Source organism: Gossypium arboreum, chromosome 3 (genome assembly GCF_025698485.1).
Source record: "Gossypium arboreum isolate Shixiya-1 chromosome 3, ASM2569848v2, whole genome shotgun sequence".
NCBI classification, from domain to species: domain Eukaryota; kingdom Viridiplantae; phylum Streptophyta; class Magnoliopsida; order Malvales; family Malvaceae; genus Gossypium; species Gossypium arboreum.
This window is the reverse complement of record NC_069072.1, coordinates 41,109,538-41,124,584: the sequence shown is the minus strand read 5'-3', so window position 1 is coordinate 41,124,584 and position 15,047 is coordinate 41,109,538. Positions and strand designations below refer to the sequence as shown.

Genomic DNA, 15,047 nt, shown 5'->3' with positions numbered 1-15,047 from the left:
GTACTTTGTCTCCAACCTTAAGTTGATTCGATTCACCTTTAAGTTTGTCATGGCAATGCCTTGATTCATTATGTATTCTCGATTTCTCCTTAACCTGTGTTCGCCATTCATCTAGTTCCTCGATCTGTAGCCTTCACTATTCATGGATAGTCTTGTCATTACATGGACTAGAACGTGGCTCATTTGTACTTCTCGAAAGTTTTTCCTGCAAAGAGGGTTGAACAACAAGGTTACTCATATTAAAAGAACTTGTTTAATCATCTCGATCACTAGTCTTTTTGTAAGAATCACGAGCTTAGAGTTTAATCATGTCATCGCCTGCCCGAAGTGTGAGTTCACCTGTTCCAACATCAATGATAGATCTAGCAGTTGCTAAAAAAGGTCTGCCTAAAATTAAGGGTACATCACTGTCCTCATCCATGTCTAAGATAACGAAATCGATTGGGAATATGAATTTGCCAATTTTAACAAGCACATCTTCAACGATACCCCTAGGAAATCTAATAGTTTTATCAGCTAGTTGTATGCTCATCCTAGTTTGTTTGGGTTTCCGTAGTCCTAGCTGCTTAAACATCTTGTAGGGCATGACATTAATACTTGCCCCTAAATCAGCTAAAGCATTATTAACATTCAAACTACCAATTAATTAAGGAATCGTAAAACTCCCTGGATCTTTCAATTTGTTGGGTAGCTTGTTTTGCAAAATAGCTGAGCAAACTGTATTTAACTCCACATGCGATGACTCATCTAACTTCCGTTTGTTTGTTAAAAGCTCCTTTAAAAATTTAACTGTGTTTGGCATCTGCGAAAGAGCTTCAATAAACAGTAAGTTAATATGTAATTTTTTAAGTAGTTTAAGGAATTTACCGAATTGTTCGTCTATGTGGTCTTTCCTTTTCGTATTGAGGTATGGCACACGAGGTCTATATTCTTTGCTTACCGGCTTTTGTTTACCATGACTCACCTCAACCTTACCATTGCTTACCATAACTTCTTGCCTCATTTCAGATTTAGGTTCAGCTAACCCTTCTTTGTTACGCACAGTGATGGCATGGAGTTGCTCTATTGGGTTAGTTTCTATATTATTGGGCAAGCCACCTTGCGGTTATTCAGAGATCAACTTAGCAAGCTGACCTATTTGAGTTTCGAGCCATTGAATTGACGCTTGCTAATTTTTAAGTGCTGTCTTGGTATTCTGAAAACGATTTTCTGAGACCGAGATAAATTTTGTAAGCATCTCTTCAAGGTCCAGCTTTTTCTCCTGTTGGTAAGGTGGTTGTTGAAAACCTAGAGGGTGTTATGGCCTTTGATTCCCTTGACCACCCCACGAAAAATTGGGATGGTTCCTCCAACCTGCATTGTAAATGTTACTATAAGGGTGATTCTGAGGTTTAGAATTGTTACCTATATAGTGGACTTGTTCTTCCTTGGTGCTGGCGTTGAAGGATGGATAGTCTGTGTTGTGCATCCCTCCTCCATTTGTATCACACCTCATTACTGGATGTACCTGAGTAGAATCATACAAACCATCAATCTTTTTATTCAATAGTTCTACCTGGTTAGATAGCATAGTGACCGCGTCGAGGTTGAAAACACCAACTGCTTTTGTCAGCTTCGTTCTCATGACTTGCCACTGATAGTTGTTTAGTGACATCTCTTCAATAAATTCGTAAGCCTCTTCTGGTTTTTTGTTGTTCAAGGTTCCACTGGCGGCTGCATTAATCAGTTGCCTTGTTGAGGAGTTCACACCGTTGTAGAAGGTCTGAACCTGTAACCATAAAGGTAGCCCATGGTGAGGGCACCTTGTCAATAGTCCTTGTATCTCTCCCATGCATTATAAGTGTTTCTAAATCCATCTACATAAAAGAAGAGATGTCATTCCTTAATTTAGCCATTTTAGCTGGCGAAAAATATTTAAGCAAAAATTTTTCGGTCATTTGTTACCAAGTAGTGATTGACCTTCGTGGTAACGAGTTCAACCATTGTTTAGCCTTATTCCATTATGAAAAAGGAAACAACTGAAGGCGAATGGCATCGTCAGAAACACCATTGATCTTAAAGGTGTCACAGAATTCCAAAAAATTTGCTAAATGAGTGTTTGGATCCTCGTCCTGCAAACCATCAAACTGAACAAACTGTTGTATCATTTGAATCGTGTTAGGTTTTAGATCAAAATTATTTGTAGAAACAGTAGGTCTAACAATACTCAATTCAGTTCCTGTTATAGTAGGCTTAACATAATCATACATAGTACGATGAGCAGGGTTTTGATTTACTGGATTTGCAACAACTACAGGAGGTTGCAGATTATTCGGATTGTCCGCCATCTCTTCGGGTATATAGGTCACGTCCTCTTGCTCTTCCTCTATATATTGTAGGCTTCGCCTTATTTCTCTTCGATTTCTGCCAGCTGTGCTTTCTATCTCACTATCAAATAACAAAGGTCCTGACGGGTTCCTTCTAGTTATAAACTAGAGATCCTTGCCAGAAGAACTTGATGGTCGCTAAACTGACTAAAAATTTGACTAAGGCAAGCGCACCTATCGAACAGTAGTATAGTTATGGTGAGATCAAAAATATCGTATCCACAAGGACTAAAAGTACTAATAATTACTATCTTTTTATTATCTAGCCTAAGAATTAAATGGGTGTTTTTAAACTAAAATTAACTATTTAATTAACTAAGAACACGACAGAAATAAAGGTTAGAAAATACTTTTGGAAAACCGATGGAGAAGACAATACCCAAGGAAGAATCTACCTAGACTTCACTTACTACTTCTGAACTAGACGATTTATTCACTTGACTTAATCCATAGAAATCCCTAGTTTATGTTAATATCTCTCTCAAGACTAAAAACAACTGACTCTAGGTTGATTAATTGAAATCTCTTTCTAATTAAAACACTTATTATCACATTAACTCGATCTATAGATTCCTTTATTAGATTTGACTCTAATCTGCCAAATTTATGTTGTCCTATCTCTAGGATTGCAATCAACTCTACTTAATTATGGAAGATCTACTCTTAAACAGGGACTTTTACTCTACTAAATAAGCACATCAAAACCTGAATTAATATCCTAAAATATTAAAGCAAGGATTAAAACTCATAATTAAGAATAAGAACAAGTATTTATCATATAATTCAAAAGATAATATGATTCATCTTAGGTTTCATCTTCCCTAGGTATTTAGGGAATTTAGTTCATAATGATGGAGGAAAACATCTCAAAATTGGGAAAACAACAAAACATAAAAAAACCTAAAAACTTCAGTAGAACTTGAATGGAGATCTTCAGTCTTGAAGTTAATCCTACTTCCGAGCTGATTCCAATGGCTGTCTTTGAGTATTTTCTACCTTCTATTCTACCTGTCCCTTTTTGATCCTTTTCTAGGGTGTTTATATAGACTTTGGAAAGCCCAAAATAGCCCAAAATTAGCCTTTTCCGAATAGAATTAGACTTGGGCTCTACAGGGACACGGCTGTGTAACACGCTCGTGTGAGGGTGCTCAAGCTGTGTGAAATTCTGACGTGATTTAATGTCAACATGGCCATGACACACGAGAGTGTGGCCAGCCCATATGTCACACGCGGGCGTGTGAATTACCCGTGTGGAAGTGCCTAGGCTGTGTGGAACACTGAAATTAGCCTATTTTATCCGTTTTGGACTCGTTTCTTGCTCTTTTCACTTTTCTATGCTCTCTTGAATATAAAACATGAAATTAAAGGATTAGGAGCATTGAATTCAATAAAACATATGATAAATCATCCATAAATATGTGCAGCATGGGATAAAAATATGTATATATTATAGTTTATCACTTACCCGGGTGATAGTCAATTACCAACTCATAATCTTTTATCAACTCTAGCCATCTCCGTTGTTGTAAATTCAAATATTTTTGGGTCATGAAGTACTTTAGACTTTTTTTATTGGTGAATACCCGACACTTCTCACCATACAAGTGATGTCTCCAAATCTTTAAAGCAAACACAATGGCAGCTAGCTCTAGATCATGTGTCAGATAATTTTTCTTGTGTGGTTTCAATTGCCTCGAAGCATAGGCTATCACCTTGCCTTCTTGCATAAGCACACAACCCAATCCATTTAAGGATGCATCACTGTAAACCATAAATTCTTTTCCTGGCTCAGGTTGCACTAATACCGGAGCCTCAGTCAACAATGCTTTTAATTTCTCAAAACTCTGTTGGCACTTTTCTGACCATTCGAGCTTGACATCTTTTTGCAACAATTTTGTCATCAGAGAGGCAAGCATAGAAAATCCTTTACCGAACTTGCGATAATAGCCAGCTAAGCCCAAAAAACATTTAACCTCGGATACGTTCCTCAGTGGTTTCCAATAAAAAATGGTTGAAATCTTACTTGGATCAACTCGGATCCCATCATCCGACACAATATGCCCCAAAAATCTAACTTTTCTAAGCCATAACTCACTTTTGCTAAACTTAGCATACAACTGCTTATCTCTCAAAGTTTGCAAAATAGTCCTCAAATGATCGGCATGTTAAGATTCGTCATGAGAATAAATCAGGATATCACCAATAAACACCACAACAAATTTGTCCAAATAAGGTCGAAAAATTCAATTCATTAAATCCATGAAAATTGCAGGAGCATTAGTTAGACCAAAAGGCATTACCAAAAGTTCATAATGACCATACCTTATCTGAAATGCAGTTTTTGACATGTTCGAGTCCTTAACTCTCAACTGATAATAATCGGACCTCAAATCTATCTTGGAAAATACTGTGGCTCTCTTCAGTTGATCAAATAAATCATCTATCATCGACAAGGGTACTTATTCTTTATAGTCACCTTGTTGATTTGTCGGTAATCAATATATAGCCTCATCGAACCATCTTTCTTTTTCACAAATAAAACTGGTGCACCCCACGGTGAATAACTAGGTCTCGCGAAACCTTTATCTGTCAATTCTTACAATTGGGTTTTCAACTCCTTTAACTCAGTCGGAGCCATCCTATACGGAGTAATAGAAATAGGTGTCGTACTTAGAACTAGATCAATGCTAAATTCATTATAGGGAAGTAGGGCTTTAGCAGCATTTTTAGTGGCGTTTAAACAAAAACGCTCTAAAAATTATACATTAGTAGCATTTTCAAGAAAACACCGCAAAAAACTAAACAATAGCGGCATTTTTGGCCCAAACGCCATTAAAAACTGATCAATAGCGGCGTTTTTTAGCTAAAACGCCACTAAAAACTGATCAATAGCGGCATTTTTATATAAAACGCCATTAAAAACTAAGCAATAGTTGCGTATTTGGTCCAAACGCCACTAAAATTGATCAATAGCGGCATTTTTGGTCCAAACGTCGCAAAAAAGTTTATCTATAGCGGTGTTTTTGGTGCAAACGCCCCAAAAAGTTGAGCAACCATTTTTGAGTAGGGTAACCAACAGTCGTTTCGATTTGATCTGATTTAATTTTCATATTATTTTCTTATTTTTCTTTTGAATTCGATTTAATTATTTTGGTATTTGAAACTAACTTTATAAAAAATATAAACTACACAATTCACTTAGCTATGAGAAGTTTCATTTTAGTTACTTAATTATGAAAAGTTACAAATTGATAACTAAACTATTTAGAAGTTTTCATTTAAGTTACCAAGCTGTTAAAATCGACGTTGTATGGCTTTCTCTAAACCCTTAAATCCTAAACCTTAAACCTTAAACCCTAAATTCTAAAAACATAAGCCCTAAACACTAATCCATAAACTCTAAAACCATAAATCCCCCAAAAAATTCATATGGATGTTGATGTGTATATACATAGATATTAATGTAAAAGCTTATGTTTATAATAAATTGTGGAAGCAGTACTTAATATTGATTAAATTTATTTTTGGGTTTAGGGTTTAATATTTAAGGTTTAAAGCTTATGGTTTAGGGTTCAATGGTAGTATATATTTTAAGTTTATGGTTTAGGGCTCAATGGTAGTATGTTAAGTTTATGGTTTGGGTCGGGTTTGTTATTTTGGGGTTTGGTGTTTTAAAGTGTTTAGGATTTAGGGTATTAATGTTCAAGGTTTTAAGGGCTAGGATATTAGGGTTTAAGGGTTAATTGATTAAATGATGTTCTGGTTGAATCTAGGTTTCGGAGTGCTCGGAGTGTGGTTTAATTAAATACTTGATCTCATGTTTATACATATATTTATGATGTATATATGTTTATATTCCCAGATAATTACGCAAGATTTAGTATTATGAAATTTGATGAGGTGGTTCCTAAAATTATTGAATACTGAAATGTTAACATGAAATTCTTAAACTTGAATCAATTTTAAAATAAAATAAAATAAAATTAGTATTTTATTTTTAAATTAAATTCACTTAATTATAAAATTTGTGCACGCTTTAAAATTTATAGCCTCATGATTAATTATTGAATTTGAATTTATAATTTCAAAATCTAAAAATAATATGTGTTTAATAAGGTATCAATTTCCAGTATTATAAGATGCTATAACTTTCTTTGCATGTAATCGACTTTCTAAATTAAACTCGTCTTACGTTAATTTTAAGATGCAGATAATAATGATCTCTTAAAAGAATTTTTTAAAATTTTATTTTATGAAAGGTAATTTTAGAAGTATTGGTCACACCTAGTTAAAAATATCAAAGACAACTCTTGTATTTTTAATAAAAACCTAATGTTTTAAAAATTTTCATTTTTCTTAAGGTTGTCAAGTTCGTTTTTTATCAAAAATGGTTTTGAAAATATATATTTTATTTCAATTCATTTAATGTTTTAAATAATTATTAGAAATTATTTTAAATTGATTTACCTAAAATTTAAATATTAAATATTTAAATAATAATTATTCAATATAATTAAAATTTTTCAAATTAGATATATTGTTTGCAAGAAAACAAACTTAGTTTAAAAGAAATTTAAGAAATAATTAAACTATTAAAATTTATTGCTATCAAATGCATTAGTGGCGTTTTTTTCAAAAACGGCAAAATTTTTTTTCACTTTAGCCAAAACGGCGTCGTTTTATGTTGCGTCTCCAACGACATTAGCGGCGCTTTTTTGAAAAACACCGCTAAAGATCGAGAGTTAGCGGCGCTTTTGTAAAAATGCCTGAAAAGATCGAGAATTAGCGGCAGTTTTTTCGAAAAACGCCACTAAAGTTCGAGATTTAGTGGCGCTTTTTTTAAAAATACCGCTAAAGATCGAGATTTATTGGCTTTCTAAAAGAAGCGCCGCTAAAAGTTTAATTAAAATGACGTTGTTTCTTTTACGGTTTAGTGACGTCATTATGTTTAACAAAACGATGCCGTTTTTGTTTCATCCATTTCATCCCCAATACAATCCCGAAATCCCTTATTTTCCCCTAAATTAAAATTTCCCTTAAACCCTAAATTTTCCCCAAATCAAACCAATTTGTCGTCTCCCTTTCTCTTTTGGTTCCACAGGTTTCATTTCATTTCGATTTCAAATCAAACCCGAAGCTCCTTGTTTCATTTCGATTTCATTTCTATTATTTTTTATGTGGGTTATACTTCTGTTTTATTTTTGCAGCAAGCAGAAAGATTAAGGGATTTCATTTTGAAATCAAACCCGACTGAAGGCTAGCTTTTGGGAGTCCGATGTAGTTGTTGTTTTGAACCCTAGACTTTAGCATGCTGAGATTGGTAATCTTAGATTGTTGTGCTTCTCTATTTTTGGGGTTTTGGAGATGTTTGGGTTTCTTGAAATTTCAAAATTTGATTTAAGGTTTTTGTTTTTACTTCTACTATTGATCATTTAATGAATGTATAGGGTTTATTCAAAATAGGGCTTCTTAATGAATTTGTAGTACGAATGTACTACCATCATCCAATTTTCTGCTTAAACAAGTGGCATTATGTACTAGTTTATAAAAGATGCAAATGAGATTATGACGAAGAATTGACCTTTAGTAAGAAATTTGCTCCTACCACAAGACAATCCATTTCATCTTCTTTGTCGATACTGACCCCAAGCCTTTCTTTAAAGAGGTCTGCAAACTTGTATGCTCCACCCCCTGTGGCATTCTCACAAACTCAACTTGTTAGAAGAAGTATGCATTTAAAAAGGTATGAATGTGAACTGTGAAGCAATCTATTAACATTTTAAACCTCAGCTAAACAACTCTTCTACCTATAAAGAACATTTACTATACCATTGCAATTATTATTCAAGCAATTTATTAACATTTTAAACCTCAGTTAAACAAGTCTTCTACAAACAAAAAACATTTGACTTTTATCACTGCAATTATTACCCAAGAACAAGGCCTTAATATTCTCAAATTAATGAATTTTTTCCATATTCTTCTAATGAAACCTTAGGAGAATATTTCATAATGTACCAACTTAAGTAAAACAAGATTGCTAAATATTGGGGAAATGAATAGTCAAGAACTTCTTCCAGGTCATCTAATGAGCAAGGTAAACACAGAATCTATGAGATGGTATGTTTGTATGATCAGTAAAATAACAGACTGTAGCAGAAATGAGACTGCAGCATATACAATATGGTACGAAATCCTTGAATAATCTATAGTTATTTTTCTGTTTGGTACTCCCATTTTTTTTTTTGGTAATTTAGTCTACTCATTACAATGAAGTTAACTATTGCTGTTTATAATCTTGTATTATATATACATATATACATGTTAATCCTCTACAGGACTTTTGAGGTTTTTTTTATTTTTAAATGTTTGTTTCTATCTTGAAATTTATTCTTTAAATTTCCATTTCCTTTTGCATGTATCCTGATATCATTTCAAGAAACAGGTCTATTTCTATTTTTCTATCCAAAATTAGTTTCTCATTTTCTTAAGCAATAAAACATTTCATGTACGTAGAAGTTTTTATTTCAATGTGGACAGTTATGGATTTCTTGATAAGAGTTCTTTTTGTTATTTTTACTAATGTTTTTGCAGTGTTTGGCCTTTGATTCATGAGCAGTGCTTTTCAGATTACTTTATTCAAAATTATTTTTAAGCATCAGTAATAAGAAAATGAAAATTTTGTTCCCAAAACTGAGAAAAGCATGAAGCTCAGTATTATAAATTATACTAAATTATTTTAAAGATCAGTAATGACTTTTGCACCGGTTTCCTTGGTGTTGTAGGTGATACAAGGGCAGGCATAGAAAACCTATTGGAGTGGCTTTTTCTAGCAGTTTGGCATCAAATTATCAGGACCTACATTTGTTGCTCATCATCTCCCATCCAAAAGTTAGTATATTGATTGAATCTCACATTTTTTTCTTCTTTCAAACCTCTTAAACTGCAACATACTATAATTCATTTTCATGCTTGCAATTACTTATGTTGCCATTTTCATGGCGTGTGTCGTTTTCTTTTTCATATTTGTCGAAAGTTGTCGTCGGCAGCCTTCTGCTACATCTCCGTCTGCATCCCTCTGCTACATCTCCGTAATTACTGTGCATTTTGAACTTGTGCATTTTTTTTTGCAATCAATTAGTTGCACCATTTGAATGTAATTTTGCTATTTAAATATTAACATGATTTTTTAATATTTTGACTAAAAACATTAATTTATTATATGATTAAATACTATCTTTTTGACTAAAAGTATATATTTAATACTAATTAATTTTTATATTAATAATGTTTGATTTTAATATTTAATATTTTTAAATGTTTTAAAACTTATAAATATTTTTTATCAATATAATAATATTGGTCATTATTTAAATTTATTTTAATATAAAATCAAATTATTATTCTTTTTCCCAAAAAAGAAAATGATTTAAAAGCTTCAATGTAATTAGTTAAACAAAGTTTCAATTTAGGTTCGTCATTACAAAGTAGTTTATACTTTAGTTGCAATATTATCCAAATCTCATCTCAAGATAAGTTTAAAAGGTATTTAATATAAATAAATTGTATTTAATATAAGTTTAAAAGGTATTTAATATTATCCAAATCCATCTCAAGATAAGTTTAAAAGGTATTTAATATAAGTTTAAAAGGTTGGGTTTCATCCATTTCCTCATTTGCAAGTTCAATGTAATTAGTTAAACAAAGTTTCAATTTAGGTTCGTCATTACAAAATAGTTTATACTTTAGTTGCAATATTATCCAAATCCCATCTCAAGATAAGTTTTGAATATTATTTAATTAAAATAAATTGTTTGAAGGAAATGATATTTATCTTAATGTTATATATATATCATATCATAACTTACATAACTTACATAACTTATATAACTTAGATAAATATATAACATAGATAAATATATAACTTACATAACTTACACAAATATATATCATATCATAACTTACATAATACATAAATATATATCATATCATAACTTACATAACTTACATAACTTATATAACTTAGATAAATATATAACTTACACAACTTTACATAAATATATATCATATCATATCTTACATAACTTACATAATACTTAAATATTTATCATATCATATCTTACATAACTTACAAAACTTACTTAACTTACATAATAAATAAATATATACTTGAAAATCCATAACTTACGAATTAGTTTACACCCATTAGATACTTGATACTTGATATGTATTATCTATTTTAGTACAACGACATGATTAAATCAATTGAGAACATTTAAGTAACTGTAATATGTTGTCAACTTTAGATTTCAAGAACTACGAAATGGATAGGAGTTGGATGAATTTGTCAAGGGTAAGCAACAACTATCGAAATGGAGTACAAACTTTTCTAAATTTTGCATTTCAAAATGCAAGCCAAGAGAATATGATTCTTTGCCCATGTAAGAAGTGTGGTAACATCAATTGGCATTTTTCTAAAGTTGTCTACGAACATCTAATTGTTGATGGCTTTATTCGGGGGTATAAAAAATGGATTTTCCATGGAGAATGTACATCTAGTGGAACTTCTTCAATGATTAATCCGACTTATCCTGATACTGCTTACCATCAGTATGTTAGACAAGATGACATGGAAGGTATGTTGCGGGATACATTTAATATGCACAGTCATGGTAAACAATCATTTCCCCCTGACTTTATTGCATCCGATGATTGTAATATTGGTGGAAATGTTTTTACTGAAACGAGAACAAGTGCACCTGACGAGGAACCAAATGAAGAAGTGACGAAGTTCTACAATTTACTTAATGAAATGAATGAAGAACTTTACGAGGGATCAAAATATTCGAAATTGTCCTTTTCCATTCGTCTATTTCACTTAAAATATTTGGAAGGGTGGACTAGAAACTCTTTTACAATGCTGCTAGAGTTTTTGGAAGACATGTTTCCATTTGCAAAAATCCCCCAGTCTTGTCAAGATATGAAGAGACTTATAAAAGATTTAGGCCTTGGATACGGTAAAATTCATAGTTGCCCAAATGACTGCATGTTGTATTGGGGCAATCAGAAAAACCAACAGTCTTATCATGTTTGCGGTAATTCTTGTTGGATGAATAGAAATACAGAAGATGTGCATGCTGATGAAGGTGGGGCACAGTTAAGAAAGAAGCCAGCCAAGATTTTACGATATTTTCCCCTAATACCAAGACTTCAAAGGCTTTTCATGTCGTCAAAGACAGCCGATTCTATGAGGTGGCATAATGATCAATGAACCGATGATGAATTATTAAAGCATCCTATGGATTCTTTAGCTTGAAAATCGTTTGACAGTAAATTTCCAAGCTTTGCAAGCGATTCTCAGAATGTGAGGCTTGGGCTAGCAGCTGACGACTTTAATCCTTTTAAAATCATGAGTACTTCGTACAATACTTGGCCTGTAGTGCTTGTTCCTTACAATTTACCTCCATGGATTTGTATGAAGCAATTTTCTTTTATATTATCGATGATTATCCTTGGAGAGAAAGGTCCCGGAAATGATATTGACATTTATTTGTAGTCGCTTATTAAAGAGTTAAAACAGTTATGGTCGGGTATTGAGACATATGATGTATTGAGAAAGGAGAACTTTAATTTATGTGTAGCTTTGTTGTGGACAATTAATGATTTCCCGGCTTATGCCAATTTATCTGGTTGGAGTACTAAAGGACGTTATGCTTGCCCTTGTTGTGCTACGCAAACTTGTTCAAAGTGATTATATAATGGGAAAAAGTTCTCTTATATGGGGCATCGACGGTGGTTAGATGGAAATCGTAAATTTAGATTTCAAAAGACTCTATTTGTCGGTACTGAAGAGTGCAGAGGAGCTCCTGAGCAGGCCATTGGATTTGAAATCTTGTTTATGTTAAAAGATATCAATTTTAGTTATGGAAAGATGAATCAACCACTTAACATGCAAACAAAGAGAAGATCGAGGGATGAATCTGATGAAGAGGATGATACTTGTGGGAAAAAAAGGAGTATTTTTTTGAGTTGCCTTATTGGGAGCACAACATTTTACGCCACAATCTTGATGTCATGCATATTGAGAAGAATGTTTGTGAGAACATAATTGGGACAATTTTGAATGTCTATGGAAAATTAAATGACAATCTTCAGAGTCAACTTGATTTAGTTGACATAGGAATTCAGCGTGATCTACATCCCCAAGTACTTCCAAATGGGAAATATCGGTTTTCGCCTTCTATTTATGCAATGTCAAAGGAAGAGAAAAAAGTGTTCTGCATTGTGTTGAAGGAGATAAAGGTCCCAGATGCATATGCATCAAATATATCTCGATGTGTGAGTCTTAAAAATTGAAGACTATATTCATTAAAATCACATGATTATCACATCTTGATGCAAGATTTACTGCCAGTTGCTTTACGATGTTGTATATCAAAAAAGGTGACGTCCTGTATAATTGAACTATCCAATATAATGAAAGCTATTTGTGGCAAAGTTTTGGATGTTGAAGAACTTGAGAAAGTACAAGATCGAGCCGCTTTGACTTTATGCAATTTGGAGAAGATCTTTCCACCTTCCTTCTTCACTATTATGGTGCACTTGCTAATCTATCTCCCTCGTGAAGCAATACTTGGTGGACTGATTTTCTATCGATGGATGTATCCTATAGAAAGGTGCTAATTTATTTGTAAAGAATTCATTCATTCACCTCTATACATTTAGTTACAACTTTTGATAATGTTGTATATCGTGTTTAGGTTTCTAAGCAAATTGAAGTCTTATTGTCGTAATAAGCGTTATCCAGAAGGATCAATTGCTTAAAGCTACTTGGCAGAGGAGTGTATGGCCTTCTGTTCTAGATATTTAGAAGATGTTGAAACACGATTGAATAGACCAAGTAGAAATGTTAGGCTCAATGATCATAACTTGGCCGAAACTTATTTATTCCAAAGTTACAGAGAATCAATCTGCAAAGTTGAAATTGCAGAATTAGATGATATATCTTGGATACATGCACATCGATATGTTCTTTTTCACCACGATTCAATTGAATCATTATGCAAGTAAGTTCTAAAATTTGATAAATATTTATCTTTTCGATTTGTTTATCTTCTAACCAATTAAAACTTCTTTTTAACATAGTGAGTACAAACGAATCTTAAGATCTCGTTCACGCTCCCGAAGATTACAACATCAAGAGATTAATAAGTTATTCACAAAATCTTTTCATGAATGGTTAAGCCAAACGGTATGTAATTGAAGTTAATAAGTTACACATAATCGCGAAATTTAGTTAATCAAATAATAATGTTTTTACATAATACATTTATAATTACTCAATTTACTTTTGATTCAATAGGTTTGGAGTGAGAAGGACGCCAATGACGAAGTTAAATGGCTTTCCCAAGGTCCGAATAAAGTAGTAAAAAGATATAGTGCCTTCCTCATCAATGGATTTAGATTTCATACAAAATATCGCAAGAGAATGGGGAGAACTCTAAATTGTGGAATTGTTATTAATTTTTCAATTACAAGTTATGCTAGTGCTAGGGACAGTAATCCTGTTGAGGGAAATGTGGAGTATTACGGACTTCTTACTGACGTTATTGAGTTCGATTACTATGGAAAATGGAAAGTTGTCTTATTTCGATATGATTGGGCTGATGTTAATACTGCTCGCAGAATTAAAAAAGATCAATTTGGTTTTACAATGGTTAATTTGTCTCGTTTGATTCACACTAGACAACAATTGATGGACGAGCCGTATTTGTTTTCTTCTCAAGTGAAATAAGTTTTTTATTCGAAAGATCCAACTGATGAGGGTTGGTACGTTGTACTCCGGAACACCCCTAGAGACTTGTTTAACATGGGAAATGGAAGTAGAGATAACATTGTCTAAAGATCAAAAACTTTAATGATGTAGTAAGATTTTACGATTTTTTAATTATATGTAATATTATAATTTAAATCTTAGTCTTGTTAAATATTTCAACTATTTTATATGTACTATTATTATTGTAATTAGTTACTAAAATTTCAAATATTTTATTTGTATTGCAGGAAAAATACCTAGAATAAGATTACGAGATCTAAGTATTGCTCAGAATACTCCAAATTTAGAAGCAACAAATAGTGAACAACAGACTACCATTGGATCTTCGAATGTTCCGGAAACACTTGACGAGTCTGCAGAAATTCAAAGTAATGTTAAATTTAATTTACATGCATGTTGACTTTTATTAGTGATTTCTTTTTCAAATTCTCATATTATAATATACCATTTTCAGCTGAAAGTGGGGGGACGCGTAGAGGTCGAGGACGTACGTTGCTTAAAGATTTATACGAGTTAACTTCTGTCGAGCGTGTCAAAGTATCTAGAAACAATCTTGGACAGCTTGTTGGATCAGAAGCTCGACTTTTAGCAGGATATTTGGGCATTATAGCACGAAATGCCAATATGTTGCCTATCAACTACGAATAATGGCATCAAATACCTGCTAGTAACAAAAATCAAGCTCTCGATAATATTAAGGTAACAAAACATGAATGTAATTTATAATACTTTGGTTTAAGTTTCATTCATATTTACTTTCTAAACTTGTGTTTTTTTAGGAGAGATTTGCTTTGGAGGTCTCGGAAACTTATATCAAGAAGGCATTGGGAAAAAAATGGAGAGAC

General features: G+C 32.6%; 1 non-coding gene across 1 annotated transcript; it reads left to right on the top strand.

The window, feature by feature from the left end:
- The first annotated feature begins 1,784 nt into the window (after nt 1-1,784).
- LOC128291264 (small nucleolar RNA R71) lies at nt 1,785-1,889 on the top strand. The gene has a single exon (XR_008281040.1). It is a non-coding gene; the product is annotated as a small nucleolar RNA R71 (small nucleolar RNA).
- Nucleotides 1,890-15,047: the final 13,158 nt, after the last annotated feature.